This window comes from Anser cygnoides, chromosome 7, assembly GCF_040182565.1.
Source record: "Anser cygnoides isolate HZ-2024a breed goose chromosome 7, Taihu_goose_T2T_genome, whole genome shotgun sequence".
Classification (NCBI taxonomy): Eukaryota; Metazoa; Chordata; class Aves; order Anseriformes; family Anatidae; genus Anser; species Anser cygnoides.
The window spans coordinates 34,321,380-34,341,940 of NC_089879.1; the positions used below are offsets into that span (position 1 = coordinate 34,321,380).

General features: G+C 38.4%; 1 long non-coding RNA gene across 9 annotated transcripts in view; it reads right to left on the reverse strand.

Moving 5' to 3' along the window:
* LOC106032688 (uncharacterized) overlaps window positions 1-20,561 on the reverse strand; it is a 442,177-nt gene that overhangs the window by 20,527 nt on the left and 401,089 nt on the right. Inside the window, exon 1 of one of the 9 annotated variants that reach the window (XR_007167420.2) lies at window positions 15,505-15,657. The exons of the other annotated variants lie outside the window; for them this stretch is intronic. This is a non-coding gene — a long non-coding RNA (uncharacterized lncRNA). Of the gene's footprint in view, window positions 1-15,504; window positions 15,658-20,561 lie in introns of those variants that run through there. 9 annotated transcript variants of the gene reach the window in all.

Genomic DNA, 20,561 nt, shown 5'->3' on the forward strand with positions numbered 1-20,561 from the left:
AAGGAAAAAAAATAGAAAATCCAAACATTTTGTTTCTCTTTGCATTGAGCAATTTTTTTGAGCTCTTTTAATCTTCTCTGTGAACAAATACTACAAACCACAAGCTCTAAAAAGCCATTCTTCAGTGGCCAGACATAGAGATCCCAGAGATTTCTTCTCCAATCCAGCTCTTCTCTGGAACAAGGGATTCTGAATCTGGGTGTTTCCTGAAGCATTGGATAACCCCAGAGAAAGGCTGTTTGGGTTTGGTATAGAATCAAGAGTAAATTGTCTGGTAAGTCAGTGTCTGCCTTTGTTCTCCACAATTCTGCCAGCTAAGTAAGCACAGCACATGCTAATAGCTATTTATGTTGATTATGACTTGCAAATACCACAGAAGTACACAAGGAAGTGACACATGGGAAAACATGGCTCTGAAACTTTGCTGCTATAGCACACTTCAGATGATAAAATCATTATCCAAGAATAACAGAGGGTATATTTTGTATAGGAAATACATTTCTTGTAGACCTAAATGCATCTCATTATTAAATTTAGAATTCCACAGATTTTTAATCCCAAAGTGTGCTGTTTTCAGTTGCAGTACTTGCAGGTAATGTAAGAACCTGCTGGCACAAACCACCACTTCTGCCTTGAGTGGCTCAACAGTCATTTGTAAAAACCATCAGTGAAGGCATAATGGAATAATAAACCAGAATATGACAAAGTCTGTTGAGACTCTTTCAAAAATTTAGAAAGTTATGTACAAATATGAAAAAGGTGGTGCAAGCACTGACATTTTCATGCATAACTTTCAAACAGACCTTCTTTCCCTGTCAGATTGATAGCAATAGAAGTTTTGAATAAAACATTGCAAAGACTGTGACTTGTTTCAGACATTTTCTCAACGGTCCTAATCCAGACTGGAGGCTGGAGGCGTTGGCCATTGGCTAATGGTTGATTCTCATTTACCCTGTGGGTACTTTTCACAGTTCTGGCATTATAAAACAGCCCTGAAGTGTTTGTAAAATACAGTTTACATTTGCGTTGTGGCAAATGAGAAACGAGTCCCAAAGTCCTTAAAGCTAAAGTTGGTAAGAATGTACATTTTATAGACTGGCAGCTTTTTCATAACGGCCTCTCTTCTTTGTCTTTGTGAGTCACAAGAGAAAACAATCATTCAATAAAAACATTTTCATCTTAGAGCCATCACTTAGAAGTAATCTTTCTTTGTAGAGAAAAAAAAAAGCATAAATTCAGTGTTATTTACCATTTACTTTTTCTTTTCGATTTTACACATAACAATATAAGCCTTCCTATTACTCTTATTAACATACGGAGAAGGTCAACAAAAAAAAATAGCTCTAGTTATGAATCTTTGACTTATTCGAAAACACAAATGTTAATTCCAACAGTGGTCTTGTTGTATGGTGTATCGTCCTATCATTTGTTAATGTGCAACTAATATTTCTGGGGATACTGAACCTTCCCTGGATACTTATTTTTAGATGAGATGAGAAGGGCAGATGCCACTCCAACATAGACACCTGTGAAGACTTTGTACTAAGGATTTTGCAATTCACATCAGTAGTTTTATTAGAAATAAAAACACCAAAGGTGTATTTCCCAAAATCCCTAATACTACGTATCTATCCCACACCTTGTATCTTATTTAAACTTTAATTTTGTCATGGCAAATGAAACTAGATAAAACATTTGTTATTAGCTTTGCTGTTTTATAAATTATTTAATTTAATTTGGTGGAACTTTATCATGGAAAAACCTAAAGAGAGAAGCTAAAACTCACAGACTACCAAATACTCAACAGAACTTGCTTAATGCCACATAAAGAACTGACCTAAAGAATTTAATTATTGTTTTAAGGACAATTTTTTTCCAGCCTCCTTTTTAAAGTTTGTTCCTCAATATAGGCAAAGGCATTAGAAAAATAAATAAAAAGTGATATTTAAACTTTGTAAAGTTTGCACATTTAAAGTATGCAAGTACTTTGTCATTAATTCAAGATTCTTGGAAATTGAGCTATAAATGAAACTAGACACCCTGATCTGCAATGGAAATACATAAGATCATGAATTGGATTTAACCGGCTCCAGTAAATCATAACATTGTTACTATTGTGTGAATACTTCATTTTAGCATCAGAGTAAAGAAAGCCCAGTTGAAATTCAAAAACATATGCTTTAAACCCTTCAAATTTAAGAATAGAGTTGTGCACATATATCATTGTACACATATATCGCACGTAGAAATAAGTTAAAAACTTAAAAACTGTGAATCTTGGATTATTAACAGCTTAAAAAAATGTAAAGGCTGAGTAAATTTACTGGATACATCTATTCTGTCTGGATTTTTGACCTAGACATCCTATGTCTTTGAAATCACATGTCCTCAGAACAAAACAAAACAGAAAACAGGCTCTTGTATAAAACATAGTGTGGATTCTTCAGGGAGATCTTTATTCTGTTCTGTCTTTTTATTTATTTATTTATTTTTAAAGCATAAGTACAACTATCTAAAATTGCGATTGCAGTAGAAACTTTCCATTCATGTGGAAAGGAAAATAAAAAATATTTAGCCAACCAACCCAGAATGTCTCTGTTACTTAACATTTGGTCAGGGTATTATTCCTGAAGTTCATCAATGTGAAAATGAAAATATCTTTTGGGGGAGTTTCCAAGTGTGAGCAAGGAAGGAGTTCAATACAAAGTCCCAATTACATTTTGAAAGAAAAGGAAGTTGTAGCACTTATTTCTGGCATTGAATCTCACTTCAAAACTACAGAAGACATTTTTACAATCAAGTGTTGCACATATTTATATACAGCTCTGAAAAAGGCAATTAATTATATTATATTATTAATTAATTGTTATTAATATATAAACGTAACAAGCCACAGAAAAGTTGCAGAGGTACAGGCACGATTACTTAATATGCATGGTTAGGAGAAAATTAATCCAGACAGACTTAGTTGCACTAAATTTAGAGACCCAGACGACAGACTGAACTAGAGAGCAAAGCCTCCAGGACTAGACTGGAGCAAAACAGAAAATTTCCTCAAGCCTAAGCTTGTGCTGGAAAGGACCAGGCACGTGCCCCAGTGCCTCTGACCATGCCGCTGAAGAAGGTCCTGTCTGCATACAGAGAAGGGGATTTCCCACCTGTATCCATCTGGACTCCAGCCGTGTTTCTGGCCCATCATCTCTGTCTCTCTCAGGAGCCCCATATCCATTCCTGACCTCTCAGGAAACCTTAGTCATTTCTAAACAGTAACACAAAGATTCACTCTTTTCCTTTTGTTATTAGTCCAGTGTAGTATTAGATGCTACTTAATACATGGAAAGAGAAACAAATAACTCATAAATCTTTGGGAGGAGTTTTTCAGCTATGATGGAAAAACCTAAGCCAATAGTCTAAACTTAAGCCAGAAGCCTACATAGTCTTGGAACACGGGAGTGCATGTACAAGGTGCATGAGGAAACATGCAATAGAAAAACCATCTTCTGGGATGAAGCACACAACTTTTGGGCTTGTAATTCTCCTGAGAGATGCTAAATACATGGATTCCTCCATAGCAGGGCAGATCTCCTTTGAAAAGTTTTTTGGCAGTAGGAGAGACAACATCTCTATTTAGTAAATTTACCTGAAGAAGACTATTAAAGAGACATAAAAATGAGCTAAAGAATTTATTATTATTATTATTATTATTATTATTTATTTATTATTAATTTCTAGGAGAAATAGAGGAGTTTCTTCACACTACTGCAGAGAAGAGGAATCTTCTCCAGCAGCAGGGAGATGGGCAGCAAGGACAGTAACATTTGCCAGAATCACCACAGCTGACTGCCTGTGCAATTTATGGAGTGGCTTTTCAGAGACAAATAACCCACCTGCGCAGACAAAAGAAACTGCCAGCAGTTCTTTTGTCAGAAACAGGCAGAGATTTTATTTTTATACTTGGAGGTACTGGTGACATTTCACACTTGAAAGTAGGGACAGAAAAAAAGGGGTAGAAGAGGAGCAGTAGAATATTCCCTGACGTTTAAACGTGGTTTCGACAACACCAGGGCCAGGTTACCTAGGCCATCTAACTTTTCACTGCAACTGGGCATTTGGTTTCAGCATGTTCTGGGAGTTCATTATGACAGTTTCTTTCTGGGTTTAGGTCTACACTTGCCTATACCCCATTCAAGTTTACAAATTTACTACTGAGTCAATGAAATTTCCTGTGAGTGGTGAATTTGCATTCTGACCCACGTGTAAGAGACATACTCGAAAGCAGGTGAGTTTTGTCTTCAGCAGTGCAGCACAGCTTTTATCATGTGGTTTGCTCACTAGCCTGACACCACCATTTAAGAGCTGCTGCAGTTACCCTTCATCCTATAAATGTGATGTTGTTTTCTACTGTCTAGCTCTGTGTGACAAAAAAAGACATTACTCAGGTTTTGCTTTCAACTCTTCAAGTCACAAGTTCAAAGGAGTAAATAAAAAATAATCAAAAGAAACAAACGGAAAACCTCAAGCAAATCCCATCATTCGTTTCTCCCACCCAAATAGCCCTGCTGGCATTTGGATGGGAGAAAACTCTCTTTAGAGCTCACTATTAATTTCTTCCCACCATCACCACAGCACCAGGATTTCTCCTCCTATAGTACAGTTGAAGCTTTCTGTAGTTTCTATGCACCCAGAGGAGAAGTATATGCCTCCATTCCCTTGCAAATACTGCAGAGTCATTAGAAAGGAACTGATAATAGAGTAGGATTTCCCAGAGAAGTCAAAGATGGGAATTGCTGGGAGAGCTTGTGGTGGGGCCCAGCTAGTGCTTGCTGTGACCACAGAGGGCCGAGAGCACCTTCACGGCAGTGCTCGCAGAGCAAGGTGGAGCAAGCCAGCAAGGAAGGTGGCTCAGTAGATCAGAGGTGGGTACTCGGTCCCTGCTAGGTGTGTGGGACAGAGGTTGCCCTTGGCCATGGCCGCTATGCTGTAAATCAGGTGGATGTTGGCCATGTAACTTCTTTGTGTACGGCTGGCTACAGAGTCAAGTCAAGGCTAAACTTTGGAAAAAAAACAGAATGGTTATCATACCAGTAGATAGCATTGTACTATTCACCTTGATTTAGGAATTTGGTATTACTGTCTGAGTCACTCAACTACCAAAGCAAGTGCTTCACTGCAATTCTGGGACTAAATCCGACTACAATACTATTTAAGGCTAACAATTACGATTCTAAAATAACTAGGAGCAGCCTCATTTAAAGCCAGAGTATATTTAGAGCAGTAATATAAACGATTTTTAGTAAATACAGCAGGTTTTCTAGCTCACCTGTTTACATGTGCCACAGTTTTTTCTCATCCAGCATCCTGCTCCCATTCCAAAATGTCAGTTTGGGTGCTACTCTTTTTCTGGGCTCCACTGGAAGCACTTGACTTTTATAAGGTGCTGACCATGGTCTATTCAAATTTACCTTCTGCCAGGCATCTCTAATATGGGGGACTTCGACTTTGGAAATAATGACCCTATTATTATAACTTCATTGTACAAACAAGTTGAAATATAAACTATAACAAACAAGTTCTCCAATTAGGACATATAAATGCATGCCAGGAACATAAATTCAGAAATCCAGATTTAGTCTTCCAAAATGATAAAACTGGCTCATAGTGTTAAGAAAGAGAAGTTTGTCCTGACTATCACAACTCATACAGAAACTGAGCTCTTAGTAAGAGAGGGGAGGCTACATAGGTTTAAAGAAAGCAAAGACCAAGGCCCAGTTGAAACTATCTTGACATCTAAAAAATGAAAGAAAGAAACTGGGGAAAACAAAGCTAACTATACTGTAAATATTCTGGATTATTTCCTAAAAGAGAAAAAAATACTGAAAAAGAGCTCTTCTGTAGATATATGTAAGAAGCTGAAGGCTTTGATTTGGTCAGTTACTGGCATGATGCCATAAATTACAAGATTCTTCAATAAGTTGTGTTATCAAACGCTAAAATAATGAAATATATATGGTTATTTAGATCCAAAGTCTTGCTGAAACCAAAGGAATTTAGGATCCAGTCCTTAACTCAGTTTAGATTTACAAGGTAGGACTCTCTGCAGAGCTGCAAATTAATCCTGAAGACAGGTAGTTCTGGCACTGTCCCAGCTCCTGTAAAAGCTGTGATGTCTTTTCTGAGAGGTCCAGAAATTCATGTAGTTGTGGTAAGTTTGTCCTTTTCAGGATACTTACTGCAGTCACAAATGCCCTAATTTCCTAGACCCCACTGAAAGAACATCACTTTTTAAAAACAGTCTGCTGATATTAAAGCTTCTAAAAGGTGATTTAGATACAAAGTATGGTTTGAACTTTCACAGCTTTTAGTATTTCTTTCTGTGTCCCAGTACACACTGTTCCATGAAAGTCTTTTTCTTACATACACAACAAGTGGTGCATCGTGTTTCCTAAAACTCACTAGCTGTGGACTTGCTTTCATTATGAAATTTTGTTGCATGGAGATGTGACATAATGACGACCATAACTGACCTGTCACTGTAGATCAGAGCAAATCATATTCAGCATGGCAGGTAATTGTGATTAAACCTTGTTCCCATTTCGTAATATGGACAAGACCTGACTTGGAAGGGTCCTAATAATCAGACCTCCATTTTCAAAGGTACAGACATTTTGTCGATATTAGACAATAATAGGGAGATAAAAATTTTAAAAGTCAAAGGAATTAATGTGATGTATGTGCTGCAGACTGCAGTTCAGTCTTTGAGAAACACAGCTATCTGCAGCATTTTTACATAGGCACAAGACATTTTTAAAATAACCAATGGGAAAGGAAGGTCTAGCTTCTGTTCAGAGCATCATACGTATCTTCAAAATCACTGCTGGAACAAAACATTGTTTTCAAGCTGCTTTCTGCCGAAATACATAACGTGTCCTATTATCTGCAACAGCATGTACTATTCATTCACAGATCAAAGCAGGTATTCAAAACTGGACACAAGTGAGTAAAAAGTAGAATTGGCACATGCTTATATAAGCAGTATCTTTTGCATGTGAATGAATGGGACCTGAATATGGCCCTGTATTTTAAGATCAGAGCATTTCATTCCTTTGGAAACTATTTATTGGTGCTTGTTGTGTTTTTTTTTTTTTCTTCTGTGTAACACAATATTCTCAGGTATGGCTCAGAAGGCAGCAGCGCAACATGCAAGCATAACTAACTGCATCTATGACTACGTGGGTTCACTAGATACTGATCCTGTCTTCTGGGAATATACAAGAAAAGGATAATTTTTGCCTTTTAAATCTGTATTAAGAATTATACAGTCCCTAGCCAGTTGTATGTGCCCCTTTGTTTCCTGTAGGGAGAGGGACATGAAAAGGGCAGATAAGGAAACCTAACTAGAAGGGTAGGCCTCTTAAAACTATTCATTGTGTGGGGAAAGAGGGAGGAAGGAACTCACCTGACCCTGACCACCCAAGCTTTAAATGCTCAAAAAGACTTTCAAAGCTTTCCGAGGAAGATTTACAGCTGTGAAAGACGGCTGGAATTACAGGGAGGCAGAGGAATACAACCCGCCTTCGCTTCCTCTGCAGCCCCAAAGCACCCCAGTCACTTCTGCATTTTTAGAAATGTAAATACGTTGTTTTAGGAACTGATTGATAGATAGAATCAAAGGGATTCCTAGCTTGACACCCTCACACAGTCTCTCCCTCCAAATTCCTAGCACTTCTCTTAGAGGGCTGCCTTTGCTGCCAGATCGAGCCCCTGCATCCCACCTCCCTGCCCTCTGTAACAAAAGAGCCTGTCACAAAGGGTCTGTGGCCGCTGCGATTAACACAGCACAGCCGTGGTCTCCCTGCAGGGTGAGTTCCTAAAAGCCCCTAGCTTTCTGATAAAGTTTGCTGTGGGAAGGTCACAGCCGCCTGTTACCAGTGACAGTCGTGATGCCTCCTCACTGGAATACGGCAGTATTATTACTGGCTCTAGCCTCAGAAGCTCCAGGTAGGGCTAAAAATCCGTGCTGCACGCTCTAAATTCACAATGTTTACATCACGTATGATAGTATTATTGTGCTAATATGTCCAAATAGCAATAAAAGACAACAATGATATCCACTTCCAGATGCAGTGACAGAATTACTCCTGTCACAGTGGATTTTCCTTGAAGGCTTTGGAGCAGGTTTGACCTTCTGTTCAGACCTCCAAGACAAGTTGCTTTTATCAAAGACTTCTTGAATAATGGGGAATACGAAGAAAAAAAAAAAATCTCCTTCTCAGCATCTAAGGGTCCTGTTTCAGTTTTAATACACATGTACACAGGACCATTCTGGTGGCAAAAGCAGGTGCTTTTTATTTGTGTTGTATTTCAGGGTCTTTGGGGTTTTGTTGCCTCGGTGCAAAACAACAATTCAGTGTTTCAGAGGATGTATCTCTAATAGTTTGTTCTGATCAGAGTTGCCACAAAAACAGAAAAAAAGTTTTATTTTTTACACTTCTTTTCATGCATCAAGGAAATGATTAGGGGCTGGGGCAGCCTCTGGCAAGTGCAAGTCCCAAAGGGGCCCTATGCTATTTATCTCCAAAGTAGGTGATGTGTCATACCATGCTTAAACTCCTCACTACGTCCCAGGCAGTCTTACCATGCTCCTCCCCAGAGAGACGTTTGGTAGTGCTGGGCTCACTGAATTTGTTTTGAAGTTCTTTACTAAAGATATGGAAAATCATGACAAGCTATAGGAATATGATCTCTTTCCTTCCATCTTTTCTCTCTCCTATGATGTATTTTAATGAACTTTTGCTGTTAGAACAGCAGAAACCCCCTGAATATAAGCCTGTGTGAAATGCAGGAATTAGGGATCTGCACTTTGCAGCTCACTCCTATGATGAATATATCAAAATTTCAGATATGACTGTGTTCTGCACACTTTGGGAAAAAAAAATATATATATTATTATTTTATTCGTTATATTTCTTCTTTACAATCAGTATTCATTTCCTAAGTCAATAAGATTAACACTTGGGCAGGGAGCATGTCTGTGATCACTACAGATCCAATTCTGATTATTTTGTTCAAAGTACATAAACAGTTCAATATTTTTTATAAGTAGTTTCCATATTTTCTGTGTGTCAGTACTGTTTAAAAAGATCATGTGTAGAAAGAAAAAAAAATCTGTCTTGTAAAATATCAGCTTCTTCTCAGCTTCTGAGACTTTAAAAGAGAATTAGCCACTGTTTATATCAAACCTATTCAGGAACAAAGCTGTATGCTCTTGTAGCAATTATGCTAATAAATGCCCTGATCCCAGGTTCACGTTAGTGAACAAATAAAGTAGCAAACAGAGAGGATGTTAGTGATCAAACTCCAACAGGAACAGGCAAAAGAGAATCAATATCTGCCAAATGGATTGGGGTACAGTTGAAATGGACCCTTTTTCAAACTTTTTTAGGGGTCTAACAAAATAATGGAGGCAAAAATAACTGCTTGGAAGTTTCATCTACTCAAGGAAAAAAAGGTTTATGAAACTCTCCTTGTTCTTGTTCCCTGCTGTCTGTTACAATCTATGGCAGGACTGTGACAGCATTTAGGAGTTTAATGTCCATGGAATAGAAACTTGTCACAGGTTGATGGGCTCCTGCTGCTAGATAAGTGCCCATGATTAATGATGTGGACACTATCTCCTTTGCCTCACAGGAGAGTCAGTAGTGACACTTGCTCACTGTACGGTGGAGGACACCAAAAACTATCATCTACCAGGAGTAAATATACCATGAGATTGTGACAAGGATCATAGACAAACACTGCCTGCCTTACAGCTCAGGAGCACGTTTGTCACGCGGTGATGGTGACTTTGGCTGACCTCTGGCCTTACCTACACGTTCCCACTCACACCTGGAGATTCATGACACGGTCACTTGGTCCCCATGCTGGGACCTGCACTGACTGCTTTGAGGGTGCCCCCAGCTGTCTCTGTGCAAGCATCTTAGTTTGCAGTTTGATCTGGTGGACCAATAAAGAAAAACAAAGTTGCTTTTGAATAGAAAGGAACTTTGTTTCTTTGCATAAAAAGACCCTTTGCTTTCATTTGAAGCAAAAGATTTCTGTGTGGAAAAACAAAAAAAAAAAGAAAACAAAAACAACCCCCCAAAAAACCAACAACTTTATTTTCTTAAAGGTGCTCCAGATGTAAATAACAGAAATGAAAATGAGAGGATAACTTGGAGCTGCAATCCCAACACAGAATGAAGGGTTCTAATTCTTTTTAGGCTTGGTACCCTAAAGGCGTGGCAAGTAGCAAATGAGTCAAGGATGCTGGAAATCCAGATTAGCTGAAGTTCTGAGTAGGACTTGAGTTTAAAAGTCTGTTTGCAAAAGGCCATTGTAACTCCTGTACTACAAAATATTCTAACTGCTATTGGCATTTTCTCTTCAAGCCATTCAACACCACATGGAAATTTTAAAAATATTTGTTTAATGAGAAGAGAAATGAAAGACATATCTCCCTTTATAATCTGGTTGTCTGGTAACTTTGAAATTTAGGAGACCTGCATAAAAAACTACTGTCTACGTGAACTGGAGCAAACACCTGAAGCACAAAGTCACCAAGAAAAGATGCAAACACACACACTACAAAAATTTCTGGGTGTTTCTCTAGAACTAGGTAGCCCAGGAACAGAAATCAATCATGTAATGTATTCATCATAAGGGAGAGAATAACACCACTGCCTTCCCTTCAATTTCTGTTCTGTGACCACAGAATTTTTTAAAAGCCAAATTCTTTTGGCAAGGGCAATGGGAATTCTCCAAAGGGGATGAATCATCCTGAAATCATAGTTCCAGCAAATAAAATATTGTTAAGAAGGAGAAAAAAAATAGATCATCCACTTGTCTGTCTTATTGAAAGGGAGGTAGAAGGCAGCATATTTTGTTTCTCGAGATACCTAAATCAAAGCACTTTTACAGAAAATATTACCCCAGAATTTTAAAAGTAGATTTGAGTATTTGGGTACAATTTTCCCATATAAGGTTGGGTTAACTCTCACCCCGCAAAATCTTTTTAACCAGTTGAGCAAGACTTTGTACTCATACTAGAAAGTTTTAATATTCTGTTGTACTACTCACTCTTTAATGAATAAATACATTAAAACAAAAAAAATCATGCACATCAAAACAGTGTAAGCCTAATATACTAGATGGTGTGGTTTTCTTTACTTCCAGAAAAGACTTTTTTTTTTTTTTTTTTTTTAAGGACATAGTTTTCTGTAGGTAGCTGATAATTTACCTTGGACACTTCCCATTACATGAGCCAGGATTTCCTTAAGATCCAGAGAAGTATTAATGAAGTCTGACAGGTTTATAGGCAAGCAGCTCTCTTGATACTTGCAGCTCATATCAGAGGGCTGGTCAGTGTTTACTTTCTTTGGAGTAGCTTCAACAAGCGGAAATTGGAAATATTGAAAACCTAAGAACAGCACAACTGATTATGTAATCACAAAGGAGTCTTATTTTTCTTCTTAATTACTTCTCCATTGTTTTTCCTATTTGTATGATTTGTAATATGTACTTTATATAGAAAAAAAAAAGCCAATTCCTACTGCCTTTTAAAACTGAAAAAGATCATTTTAGATGACTGTTAAAACAAATGAAAAGAAGAATACATCGATGAGGATGAAGTAATTTGAAGTGTTTTTGCGTAGAATCTCCTGTTACAAACTCTGAAGGTGGGACTTTGATCCCACTGTGGTTTAAAATTGGTGTAATTTTTCCAAGTTCATTTAGCTATATTGAGACATAACTGAGTTCAAAACTGTATCTTGATTCTGTTGTGAATGAATAGAGGATGAATCAATACTAAGTTTGTTCTTTCCACGTTTGTGTGTTTCTGATGGCCTGTAACCATGAGACACCATTATGCTACTATTCTCCTTCATAATGAAAACTTACTGTGAGATTTGAACTGGACTTTACAATTTTCAGATCTCGCCTTCAGTATTTTCAGATCGTTTCTGTCCAAAGATATGCACACCAAAGTCATGGTGAGGGTGAACAACAAGATATTGTTCCTGCTGAGATGCCAACAAAGCTTACTCATGCATTTTTATTTTTTACTTCTGTCTTCAAGAAATTCACGTTGAGAAGAGAACTTCCTGTTCTCTAGCAGAGTTTTTCTTTGCTGTTTTGTTATTGTCATCCTTTCTCAAGTGGGGAGCATTCTTGTGGGATAAGAGGACTGGGTAATGTTACTGAGGTCAATCAAAATCACCCGTGAAACTGTTTCTGGATATTTGCAAGGAAGCTTGTATGGCATCTATCCTTCTAAAAAACTCAGGCTTGAAAACCAACTCAGGAAAAAATCTACTAATTAAGGAACAAAGACTGAAACAGTTCGCCTACTGCAGCCTACCTGCAGGAAGACTTAGCAGGAGGACTTAAGCTGGTACTTTACCTGGGGAACTATAGGCCTGTTAGTTTGACCTCAGTGCCAGGGAAGCTCATGGAGCAGATTATCTTGAATGTCATCACACGGCACTTGCAGGGCAACCAGGCGATCAGGCCCAGTCAGCATGGGTTTACGAAAGGCAGGTCCTGCTTGACAAACCTGATCTCCTTCTATGACAAAGTGACACGCTCAGTGGATGAGGGAAAGGCTGTGGATGTGGTCTGCCTTGATTTCAGTAAGGCTTTTGACACCATTTCCCACAGCATTCTCCTCAAGAAACCGGCTGCTCATGGCTTGGACTGGCGTACGCTTTGCTGGGTTAAAAACTGGCTGGATGGCCGGGCCCAGAGAGTTGTGGTGAATGGAGTCAAATCCAGGTGGAGGCCGGTCACTAGTGGAGTCCCCCAGGGCTCAGTGCTGGGGCCGGTCCTCTTCAATATCTTTATCGATGACCTGGATGAGGGGATCGAGTGCACCCTCAGTAAGTTTGCAGACGACACCAAGTTAGGTGCGTGTGTCGATCTGCTCGAGGGTAGGAAGGCTCTGCAGGAGGATCTGGATAGGCTGGACTGATGGGCTGAGGCCAACTATATGAAGTTCAACAAGGCCGAGAGCCAGGTCCTGCACCTGGGGCACAACAACCCCAAGCAGAGCTACAGGCTGGGAGATGAGTGGCTGGAAAGCTGCCTGGCCGAGAAGGACCTGGGAGTACTGGTTGATAGGCAGCTGAATATGAGCCAGCAGTGTGCTCAGGTGGCCAAGAAGGCCAACAACATCCTGGCCTGCATAAGAAGCAGTGTGGCCAGCAGGGCTAGGGAAGTGATTGTCCCCCTGTACTCAGCTCTGGTGAGGCCGCACCTCGAGTACTGTGTTCAGTTTTGGGCCCCTCGCTACGAGAAGGACATAGAGGTGCTTGAGAGAGTCCAGAGAAGGGCGACGAGGCTGGTGAGGGGTCTGGAGAACAAGTCTTACGAGGAGCGGCTGAGGGAGCTCGGGTTGTTTAGCCTGGAGAAGAGGAGGCTCAGGGGAGACCTCATCGCTCTCTATAGGTACCTTAAAGGAGGCTGTAGCGAGGTGGGGGTTGGTCTATTCTCCCACGTGCCTGGTGACAGGACGAGGAGGAATGGGCTAAAGTTGCGCCAGGGGAGGTTTAGGTTGGATATTAGGAAGAACTTCTTTACTGAAAGGGTTGTTAGGCACTGGGATGGACTGCCCAGGGAGGTGGTTGAGTCGCCATCCCTGGAGGTCTTTAAAAGACGTTTAGATTTAGAGCTTAGTGATATGGTTTAGTGGAGGACTTGTTAGTGTTAGGTCAGAGGTTGGACTGGGTGATCGTGGAGGTCTCTTCCAACCTAGACGATTCTGTGATTTTAACAAATGATAGGAAGATGGCAATAGAAGTGTTTATGATACTAAAGGCATGACATTTAGGACAAAATCATGACATTTATAAGGCTTTCAGGATCTCATAAATCTTGTTCACTACTGCTTGTACAACTAACAGGCTGTTCAACAACAAGCAAAAATCTCAAAAACGTTTATTTTCTTACCAGAGATAAGAAGGTTCCTGAATAATACAACGTTTTTATGCTTGATCTTATTCTGAAAATGTAGTACACTCAGTGACAGTGGAACATAAAATAAAAATTCCTTTTTCTTTCTCTCCATAAAACAGTTAATTCTTTGCTATATAACAAACACAATTAATGCAACCACTTACAATAGAAAAAAATAAAAAGGGGGATATGTTGTTAGTGTATTCTGAACTGATCAACTATGATAACTTAGATACAGAAAATATCTTAATATTTTTTATCATCCATACATTAAATAACTAGAAGCAAAATGAGTTACCAGAGAAAAGTCTTCTTCACAGTAGAAATGGAGATATTTAATGAGAAGACAATCATCAACCTTTTAAAGAACATTGTTCGGTTATGAACTTGTTTTGATGTTGCTATAAAAATTGCAGTCACTTTCATGCTTCCCTGATTTTTTTTCACTAGTTGCAAGTTTTCAGACATAATAGCCTATTACGTGTATATTTTTAACACACGCACACAGACTACGGGAGACACTCATTTGTTGCCCCAGAATGAATATGAAAGATATGCTTTGCACATATTAGCCTATTTTAATGCCAGACAGAGTAAACCTTTATTAGTGATTAGAGGTCAGAGTGGTAATGAAATAGTCAAGGTAGGAGGCAGGAATACTTGTTCACCTTGAATTTATTTCAGGTTTAGTCATTTTTCCTATATTTGAATCTGTCTCTTCATCTTTCAAACCCATGAATGAAACCTAGAATTAGCGCACATGAATAATTTGATGTAACCACATACAATGTGTGAAAGCAAAGGCCAGACAGAAAGAATAAAATGGCATGAATACACCTGTCTTTCTGACTTCAAATGTCATGTATTCCACCGGTCTGATAAAATGTAGTGTGATGCTCTGTAGCGATGTGCTCCTATATAATTTCACCCAGCTTCTTAACCACAAAGAATACAGTGAACACAGAACCGTTCATGCTTTCTTTCTCATATTTTATGTGAGACATTTCATTTACATTCAGTATTTTTCAGTATTTTAAAGATTGCCATCCCACATTTTAATAAACTGTTACAATAATTTGTGATTATTGTTGCTTTTTACTATCTTCTATGATACTCCTTTGCTGTCAGGTTTAAGAGAGCTGGTGAAAGGCAGTGAAGTTATATCCCTGGAGAAGGAATGTGGATCTCCACTCCCACCAGACCCTGCAGCATTTCAAACTTGGGGTACTATTGGAAATATTCTTCCTGCTCCAAGTGCAAGTTACCAGTCAGAGTGAGAAGTTAAACAAGTTTCTGTCAGTTCAATTTTAAAATTCATAACTGAGTCTGCTGAGATATGACTTTATTATTTTAAAATTCTCTCATAGTCTGACACTAATTTTATAAATCATCTGAAAAAATATTCTAAAAACTTCCTGGAGGAAAGAAGTCTCTACATAGGAAGAAGTCTAGAACTGAGCAGGATGAATACTCCTCTACTACTCTGGTTGAAGTGGGTAAATTCCTTCTACTTACATCTATTTTCTGTTGCAGAATGGCAACCTGCTGGACATGTTGGCCTGGCATCTGCATTTCAAAAAGGATTCTGAAAAGCACTGGAAACTGTTCAGAAGGGAGATACTAGAATGACATAAAGTATGCACGCATTAGGGGTACGTAGAGAGGTTGAATTTGGAAATTAAAATTTGGCTAATTCTGACTAACAAGAAGTTAAGCTTTTAAACTTACAAGATAATTAACAAGTGTATTGATTTACCCATGAATGTGGTACGTGCTTTAGTATCTAAAGCCTGTAAATCAACATTTGGTGTCTTGCTAAGATATCTCTAACAGGCTAAATAAAACTAATTACTAAGATTTAATAAAAGGAACTCAAAATGTAGCACTGTTCACACCTCTGGGTAGGAACTATGAATTTATATCATTCTTTCAACTACCTGAAAGCCAAGTGCATATGATTGTTCCAGTATTCATACAAGAAGCCACAATCTCTTTGTGTATCGCCAGGCAGGTACCCAGCCTCTAGGCACAACTGCAATACAAGAGATACTGATGACCGCTCCTGAGATTTGTTTTCAGCAGAAAAATCAAGGAGTCCTAAAGGAGTGTCACTAATTATTATTACGTAAAGCACAACATTCATTTCAGAGAGAGAGAAAATTCATTTAGTAGGGTATCATCAGCTACTTCTATTTTAAAAGATCTACTGCAGCATCCCCAGCAACAGCATTTGTCATGCTTTCCCCCAGACTCTCAAGTAATCAAAATCGCAGAAAATTTAGCGCAACTCACAATACTTGCTTGATATCAAAGTTTAAATATTCACTTCTTACAAAATTGCCATCCTATAGCCATGTTGCAGTAACACATTTCATCCGTGTTCCTGGTCCATATGAGCACAACGTAAGATTGCTTAAATTACCTTTTCACATAAGAATGCTTAAATTACCTTTTCACATTGGGTGAAAAGAGAGTAACTTTTTGTAGAGCTACTTCAGGTGTAAATATGTGAATAAAGCCACAGAGTTTTACGCTGGAGCTTTTAAAGACACCTAGGAGAATTTACAATCTCAATTCTACATCATTTCTGCAGACTCATTCCTTTGATAAACCCAATTGTGTATGTTGAAAAACTCTTATCTTTCTAAATACTCGCTGCAATAAGAACACTTTGCATTTTGTACTTTTTTGTATGATCCCATTTGTGATAGGCAAAAGGAAATATATCTTACAGACAAACCGTATCTTGTTGGATGCATGCAACCCTCCATAATGACTCTGTTACGTGTTTAAATAGAGGAAATATTTGACATCATATCTGTTGTTTGCCTGGGAGACCACACTTAAAACATTTGAATAAATATTTTGTTCATCTCAAGAAATACTGTACCTTAAGGAAGAAAAATTATGAAACAATAATCTGAAGGTTATTTGTGAAACCTAGTTATATTTGTGTTTATGATTTTTTTCCCGCTGTCAGTTGATAGGGAGATATTATGTAGCATCCCAAGTTTACAGATAATTGAAAGGAAATAACCACAATAATGAAATCACTGCTGGATCACATTCTGATAGGTGAGAAATCAATTCATTTATGATACTTTCTTTATCATACTGAGCCATTTCATCGTGCAGTGGAAACCTCTCAAATTAATAAAAACTGTTATATCCATAAAGTCCCATGTACCAAATAGCACATCATAGAAAAAACCATGAATCATTAAAAGAATGAAATTGATAAAAACTAGCAGGAGATTGTCTGGGGAAAGAATCTTGCTTTTAAGAGGAATGTGCTATAATAACAATGCTCCAAGAAATGTATATTGTACTTATGACTTCATCGTGTATACATGTAGAGTTATATACACATATAGGCATATTTATAGATATATATACACACTGATGTGAGCATTTATTATCTGTTTTGTATTGAAGTAGTTCTGCAGGCAGGTACAAATTGCATGGTGGATTCCAAACAGTTGCATCACAATGTTATTTAATAATGTTTGTGGAGGGCTGATTTTTTAAGTGATATATGATTTAATACCAAGAAATAAGGCTTTCACCAGACTCCTCCTAACATGATTTAGCTCAACTGGGATTTTGTAAAATTGCTAAACTTGCCTACAAAGGAAAGAGATTAGAGAGACTTAAAAATGATGTAATAATATATTAATTCCTTTTTCCCCCTCAGTCTGTATACGTTTGCTAAAGACTCATTCATGTTGCATGATATAGTTTAAGAAGTTGTAATGAAGCTGTGACACCAATCGCCTTGTCGAAGACTCTGCACAGACAACCCTGGCAAATGTAGAATACAAAAAGATCTAAAGCAATGACCTCAGCATTCCTGGTCTCTCTTTAGTGAACCCACCACTAAGATTCAGTTATTTAGTGACAGTGACTTTTTTTTTTTTTTTTTTAAAAGATGGTGCAAATCAAGATGGCAAAAACCAGGCTGAGATGAAAAGCTGAAAGAAAGGACATGCCCTAAGGAAACAGAATTTTTAATTACTGAAAGACTGAAATTGTCTAGCCAATGGGTCAAGATTAACTCTTCAGTAACTCTAAGTCCTAGTTAAAATGCTTTTGCAGTTTGAAGGTTTTCAAAGGGCACAAGACAATAACCACCTAGTATTTTTCAAGGACACCTTTTTTGCTTTAAACAAAGAGAAAACAAAAACAAATGTAGAGAGAGGGAGGGAAAAAAAAGAAAAATAAGAGAAGGAGAGAGAAAGAAAATATCTTTTCATTCTTTAATTTCAGTACCTATTCCAGATCTTGAATTTCTCCTATTTTTAATGTTGGGTTTTCAGTTTACCATTTCTTATTTTTAACTGCTGAATGGATGGGTGGACAGACAGAAAAAGGGGAGTAAAGAATCCTAAGGCTCTATATTAATCCTGACTGAGCTCTGCAATTGACTAAATGATGAAACTTACAGAAATGACCTACAGAAATTTGTTCAACTTTTTAAAATTGAGGCAAAAATACCTTGGGAAATATTGACAGCTGTTTTCTCCAGTGTTCAGGCAGATCTACTAAGACGATTTGCTTAACAAGTCGCCTAACACCAGACTTACCAGCAGTATGGATCCAAATTACCTAGTATGAGCATTGGCTCAGAAGAAAAAGCACCACGTGAGGAAAGGCTGTCCACACTGAGGCAGCTCTCTTTCCAACCTTCTTTTTGAAGCCTAGTGCAAAGAGGGCCTAGAGTATCCAAAAACGAGAGCCTTCTGCTAACAGTGCCCCAGTCTCCTCTGAGGTTGATGGAATTCCTCGTTAAAGCAATTGTACCGCTTTTTGTTGGACCTGCACCCATGATGCTGTCAACAAAGGTGGAATTTACCCAGTTAGTGGCCTTCCAGCTTGCGTGCAAACCCTTTTGATGCAGAGATCTAGATGGCAGGGATTTGTACACTTGTTAGAGGCTTTTTGGATCAAGCACTCATACATTACTCGTCATGTCATAGATTTTCCTTTTAAGTACTCGAAACTGTCATGTCCTGTTTGACTCTGATCTATCCCTAACTTGATGCATGTAAGATGAGCAGACAGCAAAAGCAGCTTTTTTTTTTTTTTTTTTAACCATATGCATAAAAATTCCCAGCACTGGCAAAAAAAAAAAAAAAAAAGAACAAAGACAACACATGAATAGGGCATGAACAGTTCCCCCCCCCCCCCCAAATTGAAAGGACTTGGTAGAGAATCAGTAGTCTCATCTTAAGAAAGCAATCAGTAGTTTCACAGTGATGATCAAATGATTACAGCGTCTATCCATCAGCCCTAAAACTGAAGCCATATAGCGCATCCTGGGCTAACAAGATCAGATGCTGTTCAAACTGCATGTACATTCACTAACTAAGGAACAGTCAAAAGATTAGAAACTCATATGATATGCATATATTTAATTAAACCAATGCTCTCTATGATTAATATGAATCCAATCTCAATCTAATTTAAAAATAATCAAAGAAAACAGATTGCACCAGGGTATATCCATCAGCACTGCTGGTAGAAGAGGCTTGGCTTGGTGGACTTCACTGAGGTTCTTGTTAGCAGCGCCAGCCTCGGTCTGCACGGCCATTTCTCATCAAGGACCTGACCTTGTTCTCTTTCAATCTGAATTGCAGAACTTCTATTGGCAGTGTTTAAATTTCGCAACAAGCAGCAGCCTAACCGTGCATGCAGCACACCTCATCTCTCTCTCTTCAACGTTTAATTTTGAAGCCAGTCACAGGCCTGGGCATGGTGGAGCAGATATCTCCGAGGCACTCTCATAGCAAAAGTGGAGTGTCAAATAACTTTGGGGAGTTTTAATACAGCAGCAGATTTCTTAATTCACATCTGAATATATTTCTGATTCCAAATGGCACCATAACAAAGGATATGCCTTTAAGATTTTTTTTTTTTTTTTTAAATAAAAAATATAGAAGCACAAAGAACAGTTTTTCCACAGGTTTACTTCTAATGAGGCAGTGGTGGCAACTGATCTGATTTCCAGGAATCTATGGGTGCATCTTTTACAAATTCCTCTCACAAAACCAGTGAGTTAAAAGGATTAAGGGTAGGGGAGGCTTTACCTGCATCGTTTGTGGCAGCGATCTGAAGGGAGGTGACAAATAGGCATATAATGAGACACATAGCTTTATACTTAACAATCTCACACATAAAAAGAGTGTCAAGTGTATTTGACAGAATGAAATGAAACTAAAATGTTAGCATTAATTGCTACTCCGTGTTATATTACCAGCCCCACAATCCAAATCAATTATAAAGATTTGTACCAGTTGTGAGACAAAAAGGATTTTGGAAGCCTGTCAGCTCTAGGGTGTCATTACCTCACGCTGATATGACTGCTATGGGCTCTGTTCAGAACGGGGAGAGTCACAACCACCCACTTGCAGGTCTACAACCAAAATGGCACAACTGGAATGTTTTAAAGGAACATTGACAGGCGTACAGCTGAACGCCACAGGTCTGAACAAAGAGATGTGCTTCCCACAGGGGAACCTCAGATTGCTTACAGTACCCTCTGCCCCCACCCTGTCTAAATTAGCTGAGGACTA